Source organism: Pteronotus mesoamericanus, unplaced genomic scaffold, assembly GCF_021234165.1.
Source record: "Pteronotus mesoamericanus isolate MK-2021 breed Mesoamerican mustached bat unplaced genomic scaffold, CSHL_Meso_final contig_101, whole genome shotgun sequence".
In the NCBI taxonomy this organism is placed as follows: domain Eukaryota; kingdom Metazoa; phylum Chordata; class Mammalia; order Chiroptera; family Mormoopidae; genus Pteronotus; species Pteronotus mesoamericanus.
Genome location: NW_026555001.1, coordinates 17229525 through 17248234, shown reverse-complemented (window position 1 = coordinate 17248234; position 18710 = coordinate 17229525). Strand labels below are relative to the sequence as shown.

At 36.8% G+C, this 18710-nt stretch overlaps 1 protein-coding gene and 1 pseudogene across 6 annotated transcripts in view; both read left to right on the top strand.

The window, feature by feature from the left end:
* Positions 1-18710, top strand: part of NCOA1 (nuclear receptor coactivator 1) — a 201552-nt gene that overhangs the window by 30615 nt on the left and 152227 nt on the right. For all 6 annotated transcript variants that reach the window (XM_054569040.1, XM_054569013.1, XM_054569023.1 and 3 more), the window contains exon 2: positions 17744-17877. The gene's annotated coding sequence lies outside the window, so the exon portion shown is untranslated. The remainder of the gene's footprint in view (positions 1-17743; positions 17878-18710) is intronic.
* LOC129064601 (tigger transposable element-derived protein 1-like) overlaps positions 1-18710 on the top strand; it is a 34544-nt pseudogene that overhangs the window by 6095 nt on the left and 9739 nt on the right.

Here is an 18710-nt window from a genome sequence, read left to right as displayed (position 1 = left end):
AAAATATACACATTCTGTTTTAGCATACTGCAGATTTTTAAAAATTGGTTTTAAATTTCTAAGATTGTTTTAGTTCACAGTGCAACCCACAATGATATCAGAAATTTTCTCCTACTTAGAAATAACATTTTAATGAATAGTTTCTCACTAAAGATTGAGAAGTACATCAGAGTTGCAACCAAAGATTTCTAGTTATAGAATTAACAATAGCTTATTTTTCTAACACCATATTTCTGAGTCTTTAAACAGTTAGCAGAATATCTGAAGAAGTGTTGGACAAAAGATAGTCAATATAGTTTTAATTTAAACAAAAATGATCAATTTGTTTATGATTAAAAGCTGGAGAGGGGTCATTGTTTTAATGCTATTTATGTTATGACATTTTAGTGAATGAATCTTTATTGTGACTAATATTATGAAATTTTTAGCTAACCGCGGGTATTTATTTTGGGAAATAAAGACACATCTGGTGAGCAGAAAAACCTGTTTCTTATACTTTACTTTTACAGTGCCATGGCCCTGGGTATATGTTTCAGATTTTTGGCTTTTGTCCATTGTGTCTCACGTGGCTTATTCTTTTCTCCTGAGGCCTATTGTTCTTAATCTAATTTTTGTTTTCACAAGGTACTTACCACTAGTTTATCATCTATATGCAAATTAAATGTAATAACACACATTCCAGTCACTCTGTCTCAAGCTAAGTTAGTTTGCATTTTCCTTTTACTTTGTTCAGTCCTTCCTTTAAAATGGTCAAATCTGGAGTTCACATGTATTTAGAGTTGGATGTGTAGGACCTTGCAAATCTCTTCAGTGCTGGTAGGGAATGGAGGGGCTGAGATACGACTTGAGGTGGAAAAATAAGAGAAAGAAAATGTATTTATGAATATTTTAAATAGAAGATATTTTTTAAAAGGGGTTGATTGATTGCTATGTAACCAAAGTCTTGTGGGGATTTTTTTATCTAGCAAAAAAAAAGTTTAAATCATCATGCGACGATAAGTTTTTATTGATTTTAGAGAGAGAGAAAAGGAGAGGGGAAAGAGAGACATTGATGTGACAGAGAAGCATCAATCAGTTTCCTCCTGTACGTGCCCCGACCAGGGACTAAACTTGCAACCTTTTGGTATATGGGACAATGCTCCAACTGAGCCTACGGCCCAGCTGGCCACGGCCGTATCAAATTTCTTGATAGCCTCATCTCAGCAGTGCTAAAGCCTCACAATTAAAAAAAAAAAAATTAACCTTACAGCTTTTTGGGTGTTATTGTGCCAGATTACCAAAAGCGGCCTTAATGGACTGCTTAGTGGAAAACTGTCTTTGCTAACTTTTTGTTTCTAGGATGGGGAAGGGAAACAATGCTTTTACCAACCAGCAAACAAACTGACAAGAACCCCTTTCCTTTCCTCAAAAGCCCACAAATATGCAGGTTTGGGAAATTTACCTCATTTTCAATGTTAAGAGGTGACTTTTTGCTTTCTTGTTTATAGGGTATCTGATGAAATTACAGAGTATATCCACAAAAAGAGCAAGTCTTACATCCGTGTTTGTTATTTGGTCACCTGTTAAAATCAGTTCTATGGCCCTAATGAATGCTTTCCACCTTTTCTTCCCTAGTTTGAGCACTAGTGGCTTCCTCCAAGAGAAGTCTTATTTAAAGCCAAACCCTAGCCAAATGTTGATAGACTAAAATTTAAGTGACAGTGCACGTTGGGAGAACTTTCATTTTTAAGCAACATTGAGCTGTTAATATGGTATTACCCTTATTAAAGCCTCACATGATGTGAAAACAGTGATAGGATAATCAGTAAAACTGAACAAACTTTGTAATGGAAATTAGAAGACTTGGGGTCTAGTTCATGTTCTGTTAAAAGTTCTGAGTTTGGGCTGATCCCTTATCATTCTGGGATGTAATTCTTTAATCTGTAACATGAGGGCGTGGATAAATGGTGATGGATGAAGACTTGATTTGAGGTGGTGAACACACAATACAATATACAGATGTTGTATTTTAGAGTTGTACACCTGAAACCTATACAATTTTATTACCCAATGTCACCCCAATAAATTTAATAAAAATAATATGCTTAAGAAAACATGAGGGCTTAGATATACTCCCTTAATATTTGTTTTGATTTAAGATGGTCACATAATTATTATACCTTCTGTTAGGTAGCCGAGGTGGCCAAGAAAGGACCAGGAGCCAAAAAGGTCCAATTAAGGGCTCTTACTGCAGGCAGGACACCACGATCAGGCGGGCTGAGTCTGAGCAGACTGCAAAGCAAGGGAAAGGGTAGAAGCATTTTTAAGGGTGTGTAGCAGACCCCTGGGGAGGGTGAGTCACCCTGATCATCTGTCCCAGGTGTCCTGGGTATAGGTGTTTGCAAGACAGTGTCCTCTGATCAGGGATGGCCGATTCTACGACAGAAAGTCTGGGAGATTTATGGGCCTTGTTTCTGGGAAAAGCTCTAGGGAGAGGGGAGGGGCAGTGAGGATTCAGCCGGTTTCCAGCAGGACGTCCCGCTGTGGCTCGCTGGCTTCCGGTACAGGGGAATCTCGTGATCAGGTATTTAGCTAGTGAGCATACCCTCTTTGTTCCAGCATAGGCGGTGGCTTAGGTCCCCCAAGTCCCAGTACACTCTACACCTTTCTCACTCTCTCTAACTAACTGTCTGTGTATACTGTTTCCCTTTCTTTCTCTTGGAGGAAAAGTTAAATGACTTTTCAAGACCACTTCATATCATCATGAAACTGTCCATTTCTCATTCCTCTGTTTTGTTTTTGTTCATTATTTATCCAGCACACATTTGTTAGATGTGTGTAAGATTTCAGGTTCTTTTAGGTTTGGGGAAGAGAAATATCAAGAAGACATAGATTCTGTCCTCACAGAGGTTCTGTCCTCACGGAGATTACAAGAAGAATATTGAATACAGTATAATAAAAAAGTGATGTAACCTGACAGTGTGATGGCACAGAGAGGAAGGGAGACTTTATTCTCTAGTCAGGTAAGGGTTTGCAGAGGGCGGGGGGGCCCTGACCAGATTTAAAAATACAAAAAAACAGCAACCCTTTCCTCCACCTCAGTAAAAGTACTAGGTCCTTAAATGCAGAAAGAATTAGAAAATATAGCCCTGGCGGGTTAGCTCAGTTGGTTGGGACATTGTCCCAATTCACCAAGGTTGCAGGCTCGATCCCCAGTCAAGGCACATACAATAATCAACCAATGAATGCATGAATAAGTGGAACAACAAATCGGTATTTCGTTCTCTCTCTCAAATCAACAAATACATTTTAAAAAGAAAATATATATATAAGCAAAAGCAGGAAAACAACTGTTAATATCTAGTAGTATTAAGTACACTCAACTTGTTGCTCTTGTTGAGCAACCAGAAACTGTGTTTTAAAGGATGCTTAGAAGACTCAGAAGAATCAATCTGGAGGAGGAAGCATTAGAGACAGAAGGACTGATGAATGCAGAAGGTATGAAGGTCTGGTTTTGTATGGCCAACCAGAAGTAGTTAGATGTGGCTGGACCATGAGGGGTATTGGATGGTGAAGGAAAGATGTGGGGGTCGTCAGTCATATCGTGGAGGACTTTGAATGTGATACTAAGGCATTTAGAGTTTATCTGTGGGAGTTGGCAGCCAATAAAGGGTTTTAAGATGGGAAAAGGACAGAGTGATGATATAATTTGCCTTTTAGAAAACTTATTTTGGTTGAAGAAGACAGACTGAACATTCACTACTTTTATGCTTTCCTTCTTCAAATCTACAGAAATAATAGAAAAATATATTTGTACCCATCTGTAGAAACAAAAGAGGAATTCTTTGTAAATCAGAAACAGTGAAGAATTTCTGAAAATAAATAGGAGGTTCTGGGTGATGCTCATATCCAGAGGCAGGAAGGGTCCTAGGGTAATCAAAAGGGTGATTCATTAGTATTCCTGCAGCATGAACAGCCAAGCAGCTCCAAACTCTGTACGCATTCTAACACCAGTATGGGCCAAGGTCTGTTTTCATGTGAGAACTGCATGTAGGAGCTTGGGTATGTGAGACCAGGAAGCACCTTGGGTAACTGGCTATACTCACACTTAGAAGACCAGACATTGAGGCAGACATTCCTGTTGCATGTTCTCCACTCCTACTGAAAGCAATATGAAATGAGTATTATTCCCTGAATGAACTGTACCGATAGAAGACAGCAGAATGTAATGGAATGCCAGATACAAAGATAAGAATCTTCAGATGTTTCAGGAAAGCTAACACCACAAAAGAGAAGTAACAAACAGAAGAGGGTCAACTAAGAAGTTACTAGAATAGAGTTCTAAAATAAGTGTAGCCAGTCTTTTTAGAGAGGTTGGGGATTTATTCTTAATAAAAACAAGTGGTTATAAAACAAGGCATTTATTAAGAAGAGTCAATTAGAGATCTGGAGAATGAAAAATACTGTGGTTGAAATGGAACAACCTTCTTGGTGCCTGGAGGGGATGGATTAGAACGGTGTATGTTATTAAGTGGTATTCGGTATGTTCACATTGTTGGGCAGAGAGAACAGGCTCTTTCTGGTGGTTCAGTGATATGAGATCCTGAACTAAGTAGCAGTAGGGATAGAGCTGAGGAAACAAATACAAGAGATGTTAAAAATAAAGAATAGTAAGACCAATTGGGCAAGGGAATGAGAGAGAAGGAGAAATCTAGAATAGACCTATTTTCTTGATTGGTTGAATGGAGAAGTAATATTGCTAGAAACCATGGTAGCAAATTCAAGAGTAAAAGCAGTTTTGTGTGTTGGGGATGGAGGTTACTACTCTTTTATTTGGACATGTTGAGATTGAGGTGCCTGCGAGACAGCCAGGTGGAGAGATGTCTGTTAGGCTAGTGGATATCTGGGTTTGGAGCTCAGATATTTCCACTTGAACAAGATTTTAAAGTCATACGACAGGGGACCCCAAAAAACTGGAATTATCTTCTGGAGGGTGGGCTCCTTGTAGTACAGACTTCCCTCAGCTAGGTGAGTGTTCTAGGGACCCATCTCTGTCAGTGTACCAGCTGCTGGTGGTGTAAGAGCCTGTGTTCAGCTTTAGTGAATTTTTTTTGAAGACTCTTCCAACACGTTTACCCATTTCATGATGGGCGATTTATGAGCACACCAGCCCACACCAGGCTGAGTGTTCAGCAGTTTTTGACCAAAATTGGCATGACCCCCACACCCCACCCTTCCTATTCACCGTATCTTGCACCAAGTGACTTTTTTTGTTTCCCCAATGAAAAAAGTCCCCAGAGGCAAACGTTTTGCTGATGTGGAAGAGGTGAAACAAAAACAGCAGAAGCACTAAAAAAGGCATCAAAATTGACAAGGTCAAAAACTGGAGTAGTGGAAAAAATGTCTTGTTAGATGTATTGCATCAAACGGAAAGTACTTTGAGGGTTACTGAAGTTTAAACATGTAAGAATAAATACACAATTTTTTTATAAATAAATTCTGGATATTTTGGGTCCCCCCTCATATATAGGTGATAATAGTAGTGGATCTCGTGCTCGGGAGGGTGAGGTTGCTCAGGAAGAGTGCATAGACTTTGAGACAGTATAGTCACTACCATTTGAGAGGTATGTGGAGGAAGAAGAGCCAGCACAGGAGAGGGAGGGAAGACGGGTTGGAGAGTAAGAGGTGCACCAAGAGTAGTGTCCCAGAAATCAGGGACGTAAGGGAGTCGTCCACAGTGCAGATTATCAAAGGGTAAATAGGGGCTAAGTAGTAATTTGGCAATTAAAAGATGGCCAAAACAGGAGCAGCTTCAGTGGCATGGTGGGGGCTAAAACATGAATGCAGTGGGTTGAGGAGTAAATGGAAGGTGAGGAGGCAGAGGCAGCGCGCCCAGATTCAGCAGGCACGGGCTTGTGGAGGAGTGAGCTCTGTGAGAGCCGAGGCAGGGCGGTGGGCCGCAGGGTGGAAGGGGAGGACGGGGTTCATTTGTTTTCTCCTCTAGCCTCTCCTCCCTTCTGGTTTCCCATCCTCTTCTTAGAACCATTGGCAGGTGTTTTCTTTCATTCTCTCCTGACCTTCTATCTCCTTCCATTTAACTCTTAAACTTTCTCATTTTTATAGCACTGATTTTCTTCATCTAGAAGGATTCCTGTGATAGCTTCAGTTCTTATTCATGGATTTATATGTTCTTCTCCTTGGTTACTTGGTACCACAAGTCTTTCAGGGTCTTTTTTGTGTTTTTAACTTGACCACAGTGTCACAATGAAGATGCTCACTTAAGAGTCCTTGAAAATAAATTGTGCAAGTACAAGATGGGGGAAACCTGTTTTGGAATAGCTCTAGCAAAAAAAAAAAAAAAAAAAAAAAAAAAAAAAAAAAAAAAGGGTGTGCTTTTTGGATAAGTTTGATATGACTTCTATGACTTCTGGGCATATTTCGGCAACCTTAAAATGCATTCATTGAAGTCTTATGTTCAGATTACAGGAAGAATTAATTATTCTACCCAAGTGAAAAATAAATGTATTATTTGTATTTGACTTTTATTCTGAATATCATAATTAAGAGGAACATTGGTAAACTAGGAACTTGTTCAGGAGGGGGAGAAAAATGACGGGGCTGAGTGCTGGTTGCCAACCCAGTATCTGTTCTCCCTTCCTTTCTTAGTACCATAACTTCTATAATGTGGGTACTTCTTTAAACCCAACTGAGAAACAACATTTCTAAGCAGTTGTATGTAGAAGTCTTTGGGTAGTGCTTCTAGGAAAGCTCTTTAAGGAGCCTGACTCATCTGGGAAGCCTCACAAGCAACTCTTCTTCCTCCTCTCTTCTGCCTAGGACATAGATGTGATTTCTGGAGTTACAGTGATTATCTTTTGACCATCAGATGACTGAGCATAAATGCCATGAGGTAAGGTTGGCAGAGCGAAAAGGTAGAACAAGTAGGGGTCCTTGGTGACTGTAGAGCTACCAATCTGTCCAGACCTCCTTACCTCCAGACCTCTTAAGTGAGGGGAAAATAAACCTCTCTTTTCTATAAACCACAGGTATTTGTTCATGTGCATCTGAGCCTAATCTTAACTGATGTAGAGGGCCAGTCCACTGACTGGGTTAGGGCTATTACTGAGGCTACTGTTAGCAGGCAGAAAAGAGGTTGTAGCCCTGTTTTGCAGTTTCCAAAGTTGACACAAAGGAGAGATTTTCTGAAAAATATTTTAACACTGATCTAAATAATTTTTGAGAGAGCCATTCTCTGATTCTGGAAGCATATGGCCATCCCTGTTACAGGCATCAGCAAACAGAAAAATTATAGATGATAAGATTCAGCAGTTCAAAAGAAGAAATAATTTGAATTTTCGTATTGGATAGTTCTCTACCAAATAGTTATGACACTGCATCAGATGTAAAAATTCAAATTCTTAGACTTGGTGAGATTTACGATTCTGAGAACAAGAAAAAGCTTTTGGAAAAAAAATCATTAATGTCGAATGAAAATATAATAAATTATTTTTTAAGATTTTAGTTTTTAGAGAGAGGGGAGTGGAAGGAGAATGAGAGGGAGAGAAACATCTATTTGTGAGAGAGACATCGATCGGTTGCCTCTCGCAAGCCCCCAACTGGGGACCCAGGCTGCAATCCAGGGATTTTCCCCCACCAGGAGTTGAACTAGTGACCCCTTGGTTCACAGACTGGCACTCAATCTGCTGAAAATATAAAGTAATAGTGAAAATAGATAGAGTACTCCAGAAAATCATATTAATATATTGGAAGACTGGTTCAAATGATGTTTCAGAATTATGGAAAGATACAGTTTAAGATTATGACAACAAAGATAATTAGATACAGTAGATAGACCCAAGAGATCTGGTATACATAAATTGGGTGTTCTATAAAGAAAGAACAGAGATAATGTATAAGTAATCAATGAATACTCAAAGTGTTGAAAATGTTGCTAAACTGGAGGCTTGTACTTTTAATAAAACTCAGCAAATAGCAAACAAGATGAGTGGTTATACTAATTGCATTTCTTATGTTTAAGGATGAGGGGAAATTTTATGAGTATTCAGAGAGTAAAAGCGAATGATTTTCAAAGGAAAGATAATCAGGTTGGACTCTGTTCTTCTATTTAATGAAAAAATACTAGATTAGAGAATTTCAGACCTTTGGATTTATGAACCAGTAAAATGCTTGTAGAAAATTTGAGTAATTAACATAAACTATCAAACTTTTTGGCTAAATAAATATATAAAATGTAAAACAAACAGTTGAATAATTTTTATTTTAGGTTAAACAAGACTATCACCTTTTTTGATTGTACTGAGAACTTCATCAGCTGGTAAATTACTGCACTACCTGCAGTGTTGTGAGCAATCTCAGAGTTTAATACCTTAGTACACTGTCATTTACATGAAAAGGCAAAAGAGAGATTTCCAGATAGACATGGTTTCAGAAATTATACTAGCTTTGTACTTTTTTTGAAAAAAGTGTCCAATTATATAATTAATAGACTTGATTTAACAAATTAATATTAAACTTTGTACTTACAAAAGATATTTCATTTGGATTATCTGTAAAATAGCCATTAAATCTAATCCGCAGAAATAAGAAAAATAGAAATGCAAAAGTATTTATTTTAAGCATTTTTTGCATTTCTGCTATGCACTAAGCAGAGAGCTAGGCTCTGAGGATACAGTTAAAAAAAAAAAGGTAATGTGATTTTTGCCCTAATGGAGCTTATAGTCTAGCAACTGAAATAAAAAAAATAACCAGGTAGTTACAATGCAGTGTGATAGATGAAGACAGATTAGATGGTGAAATGTGAGCTTAGAGTAGAAACACTTAACCCAGATTTGGGGGAGAAGCAGAGACAGTTTTCTGAAGAAGGAACATCTGAGTTGAGACAAGATGTCAGGAGAGAGAAATTGAGAAGATTTCAGATTAGTTGATTGCAGGGAATACAAAGTAAGAAAAAGGAGCAAATGACACTGGAGAGGTAACTAGGGACAGTATCACATAGAACCTTGAAAACAATATCAACGCATTTGGGCTTTATCCTGTGAGGAATGGGGAGCTATAAAAAGATTTCAATCATGAAAAAGCGATATGATCTGGTTTGTTTTTTAGAAAAATCACTCGGGCTATAGTGTGGAGAATATTGAATTCGAGCTAGTAAAATTGAAGGTAGTGAGATCACCTAGCAAGTTGTCTTATTTATATGTTTGTTCTAACAATAAATATTTTTAGGTCAGAGGTGATGTTGGGCTGGGTATAGTAGGTTCACAGGCTGGAGGAAAGTAGTTGGATTGAGGAAGAATTAGGCTTTGGTGGTTGGGTAGGGATGTATAGGGAGACATATAGGGAAGAAGACAGACCTGATCTTAGTCGGTAGATGATGATGCTATTCCGCAGAGGAACCCTGGAAGAGAAGGTTAGGGAGGGATGGCGAGTTCAGTTTGAGGTGCCTATGGGAGAGTTAAGTTGAGACCCTGTGGATAGTTAGATAAGCGGGTTTGAAGTTTGGGAGAGAGATTGAGGCTGGAGATACTGATTTGGAAAGTATCAGTCTTGGAAAGTAATTAAAGTCATGGATAGGAAAGATCACCCAGATAGAATGTGTGAAGAGAGCAGAGACGATTTAGGTGAAAGATCTAAGGAACACATACGTCTAAAATGAGGATTGTCCTAAAAGACTTTCAGAAGAAATGACTAAAGAACATAAGACAGAAATTTAGGAGCATGTGAAGTAATGATTCTGCAACACTTGTGCATGTGTAGTAGTAGTAAACAAATAAGTGGTTAGAGAGTGAATCTTGGGATCCAGGCTTCTCACTTTTGGAGAGTGAGGTTACAGATAACTGTGGGTAAGGGAAGGGCTGGATCAAACCGTGTAATACTGGCCTAGAGTTAGAGACATGAGAATGAACTCATGTTTAGCTTAATATATGAGTAGATAGGGACAGGGACATATTTTAGATAAGTATGTATATATGGCTTAGTATACAAACGTATTTTCTAACTCTATTTACTGATAGGTCCTAGAAATGAGACACCTCCATAGCACTGAGGACACCCAGCACCCAAATTTTGATTTCTAATACCATTCTCCAGCAACAAGTATAAAAGCTGCTCGGAAAATGTCTGATTCTAGGACTAAGGCAGGGAAGATGCAAATGAACTGGGACCATTTTGTAGTGCCAGAAAATAACAAAGTGTTCAAAATCCGAAAGGATAGGGGCTTGACAAAAAGATGAAGGAGCCAGCCTGCAAGAGCACCCAATGACCAAAGCTGGAAAAAATCTGAGCAATAATAAGTAATATAGTACTGGCTTATAACCCAAAGTATAAAGTAAATATCCCTAAATCCATACTGACTAAATGAGTGAGTAAATAAGTGTCCCTACTGATTTATCTTGTATAGAAGAAGAACAGGTGATTTATTCAGACACTTTCTCCTTCAAGGAGGTGGAATTTAACTCTCCAGTCCTTGACTATGGGCTGCACTTAATGACCAAAAGGGAGTGGTTATTTGTGTAGGTGCTGTTTCAGATTAAATAAGTCAAGGACAAAGGTATTTTCATGGGATATAGCACTGAAGAATCGGCGATCTCAGTAGGAGCAGTCCTAGAAAAAAGGTAGATTTTGGAGCTATTAATATACACGACTCCATCTTTAACAAACCTTATAGAGTATTAAATCTGTGTGTTCTTATTAGAAGATTTAATCACAAACTGACAGCTATTTAGTGTCTATCAAAAACTCACTTAAAATATCAGATTTGAGAAGATAGTTTAATGAATATCTTAATTATGTATTCATCTAGTTTCTGGTATTAAGTCTCAAAGAACAAAAGTATCAAAATCGTGTCATCTCTCTCTCCCCCGACGTGAAAATGTCTGTACTGAGTTTTGACTTAATGATTTGCCCCCTGTCTGTATAGAATCTACCTGTAAGGAACATCATTTGAATGATGTGCATTTTCTAAAATTATATTTGACACTGTAGTCCAGTAGTCTCATTGTTCTTTGTGTAAGTTCAAACAGTTCAGATACAAAATTTTGGTTTCTTATCAAAAAATGAAAACTTTTAGCTCTGAAAATAGGCCCAGATTTGATGCTCAGTGCTCATAATAATGCTGATATCATGAACTTGGTATTGTCTGTTTCAGTTGCCTTGATATTGTCATTTAACAAATCACCCCAAAACTTAGTGCCTTAAAACCACATTGATTTATTATTATGATTATTTTTTTCACCTGAAGACACTTTTTAATTGCTTTTAGAGAGAGAGGAAGAAAGAGAGAGAAACATCTCTACAAGAGAGAAGCATTGATTGGTTGCCTCCTGTATGTCCCCAGACCAGGGATGGAACCTGCAACCTAGGCATGTACCCTGACTGGACTCCAGCCTGCAGCCATTCAGTTAAGGGACCGTGTTCTAAGCAACTGAGCCACACTGGCCAGGACTAAATTATTATTTTTATACAGTTCTACGGGTCAGGAATTTGGGTAGGGCTTGGCTAAGGGATTCTTCTGCTCTATGTAGCACCAGTTGGGATCACTCACCGTACCTGTAGCTGGGCGGGTTAGACAGGACAATGTAAGAGGGCTTTACTCGCATATCTAGCACTTCGGCATGCCTCCATACGGCCTCTCCACAGCATGGCAGTTTCAGAGTAGTCAAATTTGTTAACATGACTTCTAGTGTCCAAGAGGGAGAATGGGGAAACTGCTGGTACTCCTGGTTTCTGGAGTTTCAAAATATCACTTTCACCACATCCTATTGGTCAAGGCAAGTCACAAGGCCAGTGAAGACTCAAGGAGCTAGGAAATAAGCCCCATCCCTCAGTGGGTAGTGCGACATGTGCACAGAGAAAGGGAGGGAATTGATGGTAGCCATCTTTGGTGAATAGTATGTGGCCCTACCAACTACCATAGTGTCTATTTTTAAATTTTATATACATAGTTTTATTGTGATGAATCTTTTTTACCTTGTATTTTATTTATTTATGTATGAATTTATTTATTTACTGATTTGAGAGGGAGGGAGGGAGGAATAGAAAGAAAGAGAAACATCGATTTGTTGTTCCACTTATTTATGTGCTCATTGGTTGATTCTTGTATGTGCCCTGAATGGGGATCAAACCTTCAACCTTGATGTGCTGGGATGGCACAGTAACCAACTGAGCTACCTGGCCAGGGTTTTTACCTTATATTTTAACTTTTAACCAATTCCAGTCCTTTAGAAATGAGGCAGGTTATACATATTGAATAAATTACCTTAATTTAATAGACAAAATTTGGAATAATGAGGCTAAACTAATTCCCACCCTTCTTATTGTCACTTAAGTATAAATTTATCTTGGATTAAGAAGCATCTTGGATTACTTACAGCTGAAAATCTTCTAAAACATTTTTGCTTAGTTATTGGGACTACCTTATGAGAATTTGCTGCTTTAGTTTAGTTTCCCTGATTTGGATGCTTTACTGATACATAACCTTTTTTTTTTTCCTCTTTTAAATTTTGTGGAGCACAATCTAGCAAAGACTATCATAATTTAAAATCCAGATGCACTTTGACTCAGTAATTCTGCTTCATTAGTGCACAGATACACTTTACAGCATTCCCAGTAGTGGCAAAATATTGGAAACAATGTAATAGTCCATTAATGAGAGACTGGCTAAATTATGACATATGCATAAATGTAAAATTATGAAATTGTTAAAAGAAAGCATGAGGGATTTTTATACAGGATGATATGAAGTAAGCTCTAAGGTACGTAAAAAAAATCATGGTAAGAAGCAGTATGCCACCACTATCTTTCAAAAATACATACGTAAATGCTTTTATATATGTAAAAAAACTATAAACACACAGTAAATGAGGGAAGGGAGCTAGGTGATTGCAGAAAATTTCTATGCACTATAACTTTTGTACAGTTCCAGGCACATGTATTAACTACTCCAAAAATTAACTTTAAAAAAATGCTCTGATAATTTTTTTTCATTTGTTCATTATCTTCTTGTGTACAGCAGAATGTCGGAATCTCTATTCAGAGAGTAGTCGTCTAGCTTTAGGGAGCCTAAAGAAAAGATTAAATACTTGTATTGCACCATGTGAGTAGGCTCCTTGATATGAGTTTTCATTTTTGCATTGTCTAGATACCTTGCCCATTATTTTTATTGGATTGCTTATTCTCTTATTATTGTGTTAAAGAGTTCTTCGTATATTAGAAACAAGTTCTTTATTAGGTATTTGTTTTGCAGGTATTTTATTCAAGTGTGTGGCTTGTCTTTACACTTTCATAACACTGCCTTCTCAAGAGCAGAAGTTTAAATTTTCAGTGCAAAGCATCAATTTTTTTCTTTTTTGGTTTGTGCTTTTGGTATCATATCTAAAACTCTCTGCCCAGCTCAGAGGTTGGCAAGCTACAGCCGATTCAGCCCACTACCTCTTTTTGTAAATAAAGTTTTATTGGAATGTGGTCATGCCCTACTGTTTACTCATTGTCTATGGCTGCTTTCATGCTATAATGACAGAGTTGCATATTTGCAGCAAGACTATATACCCTACAAAGCCTAAAATTAACCATCTCGCTCTTTGCAGAAAAAGTTTGCCAACGCCTGGGTTAATCTAGGGTCCCTCAGATTTTCTCTTGTTTTCCTTCAGAAAATTTAAATTTTAAATATTTAGGTGTATTAATTTTTGTAAGAAAACACTTGTAGATTGAGGTTCTTTCTTTATTTTTTTCCCATATGGATTGTCAGTTTTTCCAGTACCAGTTGTAACAGAGATAAATCTTTTTTCCATTGACTTACCCTGGTACTATTATTTAAAATCAGTTGATCATAAGTATGTAGCTCTATTTCTGGACAGTATCTTCTGTTCCGTTGCACTGTATGCTTATCATTATGCCAGAATTACAATGTCTTGATTCCATAGCTTTATAGAAAGTCTTGAGATCTGGTAATATAAATTTTCCAACTTTGTTCTTTTTCAAAATTGCTTTGAGTATTCTATTACCGTCTGTGTATCTACATATGAATTTTAGAATTAGCTTGTCAGTTTTCATGAAAAGCCTTGTGGGATTTTAATTAGAATTTATATTAAATCTATAAATTAATTTGGGAAGAATTGGTATCTTAACAATATTGATTTATCTTTCAAAATAGTGTATCTCCATTTATTGAGGTCTTTGATTTCTCACTTGGTGTTTCTATTTTATTTTTTTAATCCTCACCTGAGGACATACTTATTGATTTTAGAGAGAAAGGAAGGGAAGGAGAGAGGGAGAGCAACATCGATGCAAAAGAGAAACATCGATTGGCCACCTCTCGAATGTGCCCGCACTAGGGACTGAATGCTTCCCCTAGACATGTTCTATGACTGGGAGTCAAACCCATTGCCTTTCAGTTCACAGGATGATGCTCCAACCAACTGAGCCGTACTGGCCCAGGGAGGTGTTTTGTATTTTTGAGCACACAGATCTTCCATTTATTTTGTTATATATAGCTTAGGAATTTCTTTCTTGAAGGCTAATTGCTCCTGTTTTCTATAATTTTACCATATAGAAATACAGTTATATTTTGTATGTTGACCTTGTATCTTGCAATATGCTAAGTTCACTTACTAGTTTTAGTGGTAGATTCTTCAGGATGTTCTATATAGACAATCCTATCACTTTTGAAAGAAGACTGGTTTTTGTTTTTTCTTTTTTCTTCCCATCTCTTGGCTTTTATTTCTTTCTCTTGCATTATGATACTGTCAATACAGTACAGTGTTGAACAGGAGCTGTGAGAGCACATATTCTTCCTTGTTACTAGTCTTAGAGGGAAAGCATTTAGTCTCCATGATTATGTCTGATATTAGCTATAGATTTGTTGTAGATTGACATTGTACACTGAGGATGTTCCCTTCCGTTCAGATTTTCTGAGAGTTTTAAATTATGAATAGCTGTGGGCTTTTTCTAATTTTTTTTTTTTTTTGCTTCTATTAAGGTGAACATTTATACTTTAGTCTGTGGATATTATGAATTATATTGATGGATTTTTAAAAAGTAGAACTAATGCTGCATTCCTGGAATAAATGTTATTTGGTCATAATATATATATTTTTAAAGATATTGCTGGATTCATTTTTCTAATATTTGGTTAAGATATTTTATGTCTATGTTCATGAAAAGATATTGGTCTGTAGTTTATTTTTCTTAAAAGTTTTTTTGGGCATCGTATTTTTGTATTAAAGGAGTGTTATCACAAAATGAATTGGGAAGTATTTTTTCCTCATTTTTTCTGGAAGAGTTTATTTGATATTGGTGTGAATTCTTTTGTAGGTGTTTGGTAGAATTTACCAAGGAAGCTATTTTAAATTATTATTAAATTTTCTTACTATATCAAGCACTATTCTTATTATCTAATTTCTTTAGTGGACTTGGTAGTTTGTCTTCAAACTTTCAAGGAACTGGTATATTTTATCAAAGTTGTAGAATTTATTGCCATAAAATTTTTCATAATATTACGTTATTACCCTTTTAATACTTATAAGACTTCTAGTGATGTCCCCTTTTATTTGCGGCTTCTCTTTTCTTTTTGATCACTCTGGCTGGAGTTATTTAATCTCATTGAACTTTTCAAAGAATTAGATTTTGGTTTAATATATTTTTCTGTTTTTCATTTTGTTTTATTTCTTCTAATTGCTTTGTGTTTAATTTGCTCTTCTTTTTCTACTACCTTAGATTACTAATGTAAGACTTTTCTTGTTTTCTACTGTAAGCATTTAATGCTATAAGTTATAAGGACTGATTTAGTGGTATCCCACAAATTTTGATATGTTCTGTTTTCTTTTCATTCAATTAAAAAATATTTTCTAACTTATTTTTTGACATTAGGGTATTTAGAAGTATGCCACTTAATTTTTAATCTTTGGTAATTCTTAATCTATATTCAGTTATTGATTCTTTTTTATAATTCTATAATACCATATCTGTATGTTGTATTGTGTGTTCACCATTTATCCCTCCTTTACCTTCTTCTACAATACCTCCCTCCACATCCTTTCCCTCTGGTAATCAGCATATTGTTGTCTGTGATTTTTTGTTTGTTTGTTTAATCTCTTTACCTTTTTCACCCAGTGCCCTAACCTCCTCCCTTCAGTTATTGATACTAATTTATTTCTATTTTGGTCAAAGAAAACAGTCATTTGATTTTAATTCTTTTCCTCTTAAATACCTTGAGGTTCGTTTTATGGCCCAGAATATGGTCTTTCTTGGTGACTGTTCCATGTGCCCTTGAAAAGAATGTGTATTTTGCTCTCATTGTGTAAAATGTTCTGTAAATATCCAACTAAGTCAAGTCAGTTGATACTGGTTTTAAGACTTTTGCTGTGTTCTTGTGCTGTTGATTAATAATAGGAGTATTAATATCTGCAACTATAATTGTGGATTTGTCTAATCTTTTTACAGTTTTATTAGGGTTTTTTTCCCATTTATTTTGAAGCTCTGTTGTTAGGTGGAGCACATTGAGCATTGCTGTGTCTTCTTGATGAATTTATCCTTTATCATTATGCAGTATCCCTCTTTGCCACTGGTAGTATTTCTTGTTCTGAGGTCTGCTTTGTCAGATATTCATATAGCCATGCTATCTTCTCTTTCATTTCCATCCGTTTAATTTAAAACTTTCTATATTTTTGTATTCAAAGTGCCTTGTGGGTAGTGTATAGATGGATCTTGTTGTTTTAATGTGATACCTGATAACCTCTACCTTTTAATTGGATGTTTGGGTAATTTAATATAATCATCGGTTAGTTTGGATTTAAATCTTCTATCTTACTAGATGTTTACTCTTTTGAATCTTTTTTGTTTATTTTCCTCTTTTTCTGTCTTTAGTTGAAAAAATCATTTCCATAATTCCATTTTATCTAACATAAAATCATTTCCATAATTCCATTTTATCTAATTTTATCTTACATTTTAGCTTATTCTATCTATATATGTGTACACACGCACACACACCTGCGCGCCCCCCCCCCCCTTAGTGGTTGTCCTAAGTAATGGTTTCTCAAACTTGGCATTGTTGTTTTTTTTGGCTGGATTTTTCTTTGTTGTTGGGAATGGAGGGAATAGCCTGTGTGCATTGTAGGATTTTTAAGCAGCTTTCCTGGCCTCTATCTACTAGGTGATAGTATGTTTTGCAGTGCTGGTTTGGTGGAGGTGTATTCTTTTAGCCTTCTTTTGTCTGGGAAACTCCTTATTTTGCCTTCCATTTTAATTGAGAGCTTTGCTGGGTAGAGCAGTCCTGGTTGCGGACCTTTGCTTTTCATTCCTTGGAATATTTCTTGCCACTCCCTTCTGGCTTGCAGTGTTTCTGTTGAGAAGTCAGCTGTTAGCCGTATCAGGGCTCCTTTATATGTTACTACCTCTTTCTCTTTGCTTCCTTTAGGATTCTCTGTTTGTTTTTGATATTCGCCATTTTAATGATGATGTGTCTTGGAGTGGGCCTCATTGGATTCCTCTTGAATGGGGCCTCTATGCTTCCTGGACTTGTGAGACTTTTTCTCTCCTCCAATTATTGAAGTTTTCCATCATTATTTTTTCAAACAGGTTCTCTATTTTTAAAATCCTTAGTAGGGACAAGAATGGGAATTGGCATCTCTTTAACAACTAAATCATCTGTATGAGAATCTTTGCTTACAGGGAGACAGTGATGTATCATACTATCTAAAATCTGTAATGTTTTCAGTAGACTAAATATGTTGTCTTTCTCTCACTTTAGACCTATCCATACTAATGGAAATGTAACTGGAACCGACTCTGATGATAAAATCAAGGACCATCAGGCAAGATCATGCAGTAGAAATTTTTGCTTCTAAATGAAGACATCAACGTTTAGAATTTCTACTTTCTAAGGTATTCAAAGCACATTTATTTTTAATTTGACTTCTTGGTAGTCATTTTATAATGTTGGTTTCTATATATAGATTTCACAAGTTTAAATTTTTATGTTAGAATGGTTAGCTTTTGGAGAAGAGTTCACCCTCTCCCCTGGCATACTCCCTGCCCAAAGCTGAGAAAAGATCCAGATTTTAAAAGGAGGTAATCTTAATTAGGAAAGTATGTCCATTATAAGAAATTAAGGTATACGAGGTCTGTCTGGAAAAAGTCCAGCTATCATTAATATAATGAAAACAGTTTGCATGACATTGATGTAACCTGGCAGCCAAGGAGAGTGGACTGGGATGCACATGTGTGAACAATGAGCACCTCACTGTACTAGTTAGTGGGGGTGGTAGACGCTGTTGAGTGAGCATCTCTCACTCAACTGAACAGTGTTGAGTGTGCTGTGTGGCCATCACATTCAAAGTGACTGAGCAAGTAGAGCAATGAATCTGCATCAAATTTTTTGTTAAGCTTGAACATTTCTCCATGTAAACTATTCGGATGAATCCGAAGGCTTTCTGGGGCGATGCAATGAGTGGAGCACAAATAAAAGTGTGGCACAAACACTTAAAAGATGTTCGAGAATTTGTTGAAAATGATCCACATTCTGGAAGGCTTGCAACAAGCAGAACACTTGTGGATGTTGAACGTGTATGGGCTGGAGTCAACAAAGATCGGTGACTGTCAGTGAGAGAGCTAGAAGCTGATCTGGGGATTCTAAAAACTACTGTGTCTGAGATTTTGACACAGGACCTTGGCATGAAACGTGTCTTCGCAAAATTTGTTACGTGGTTTCTGCTACC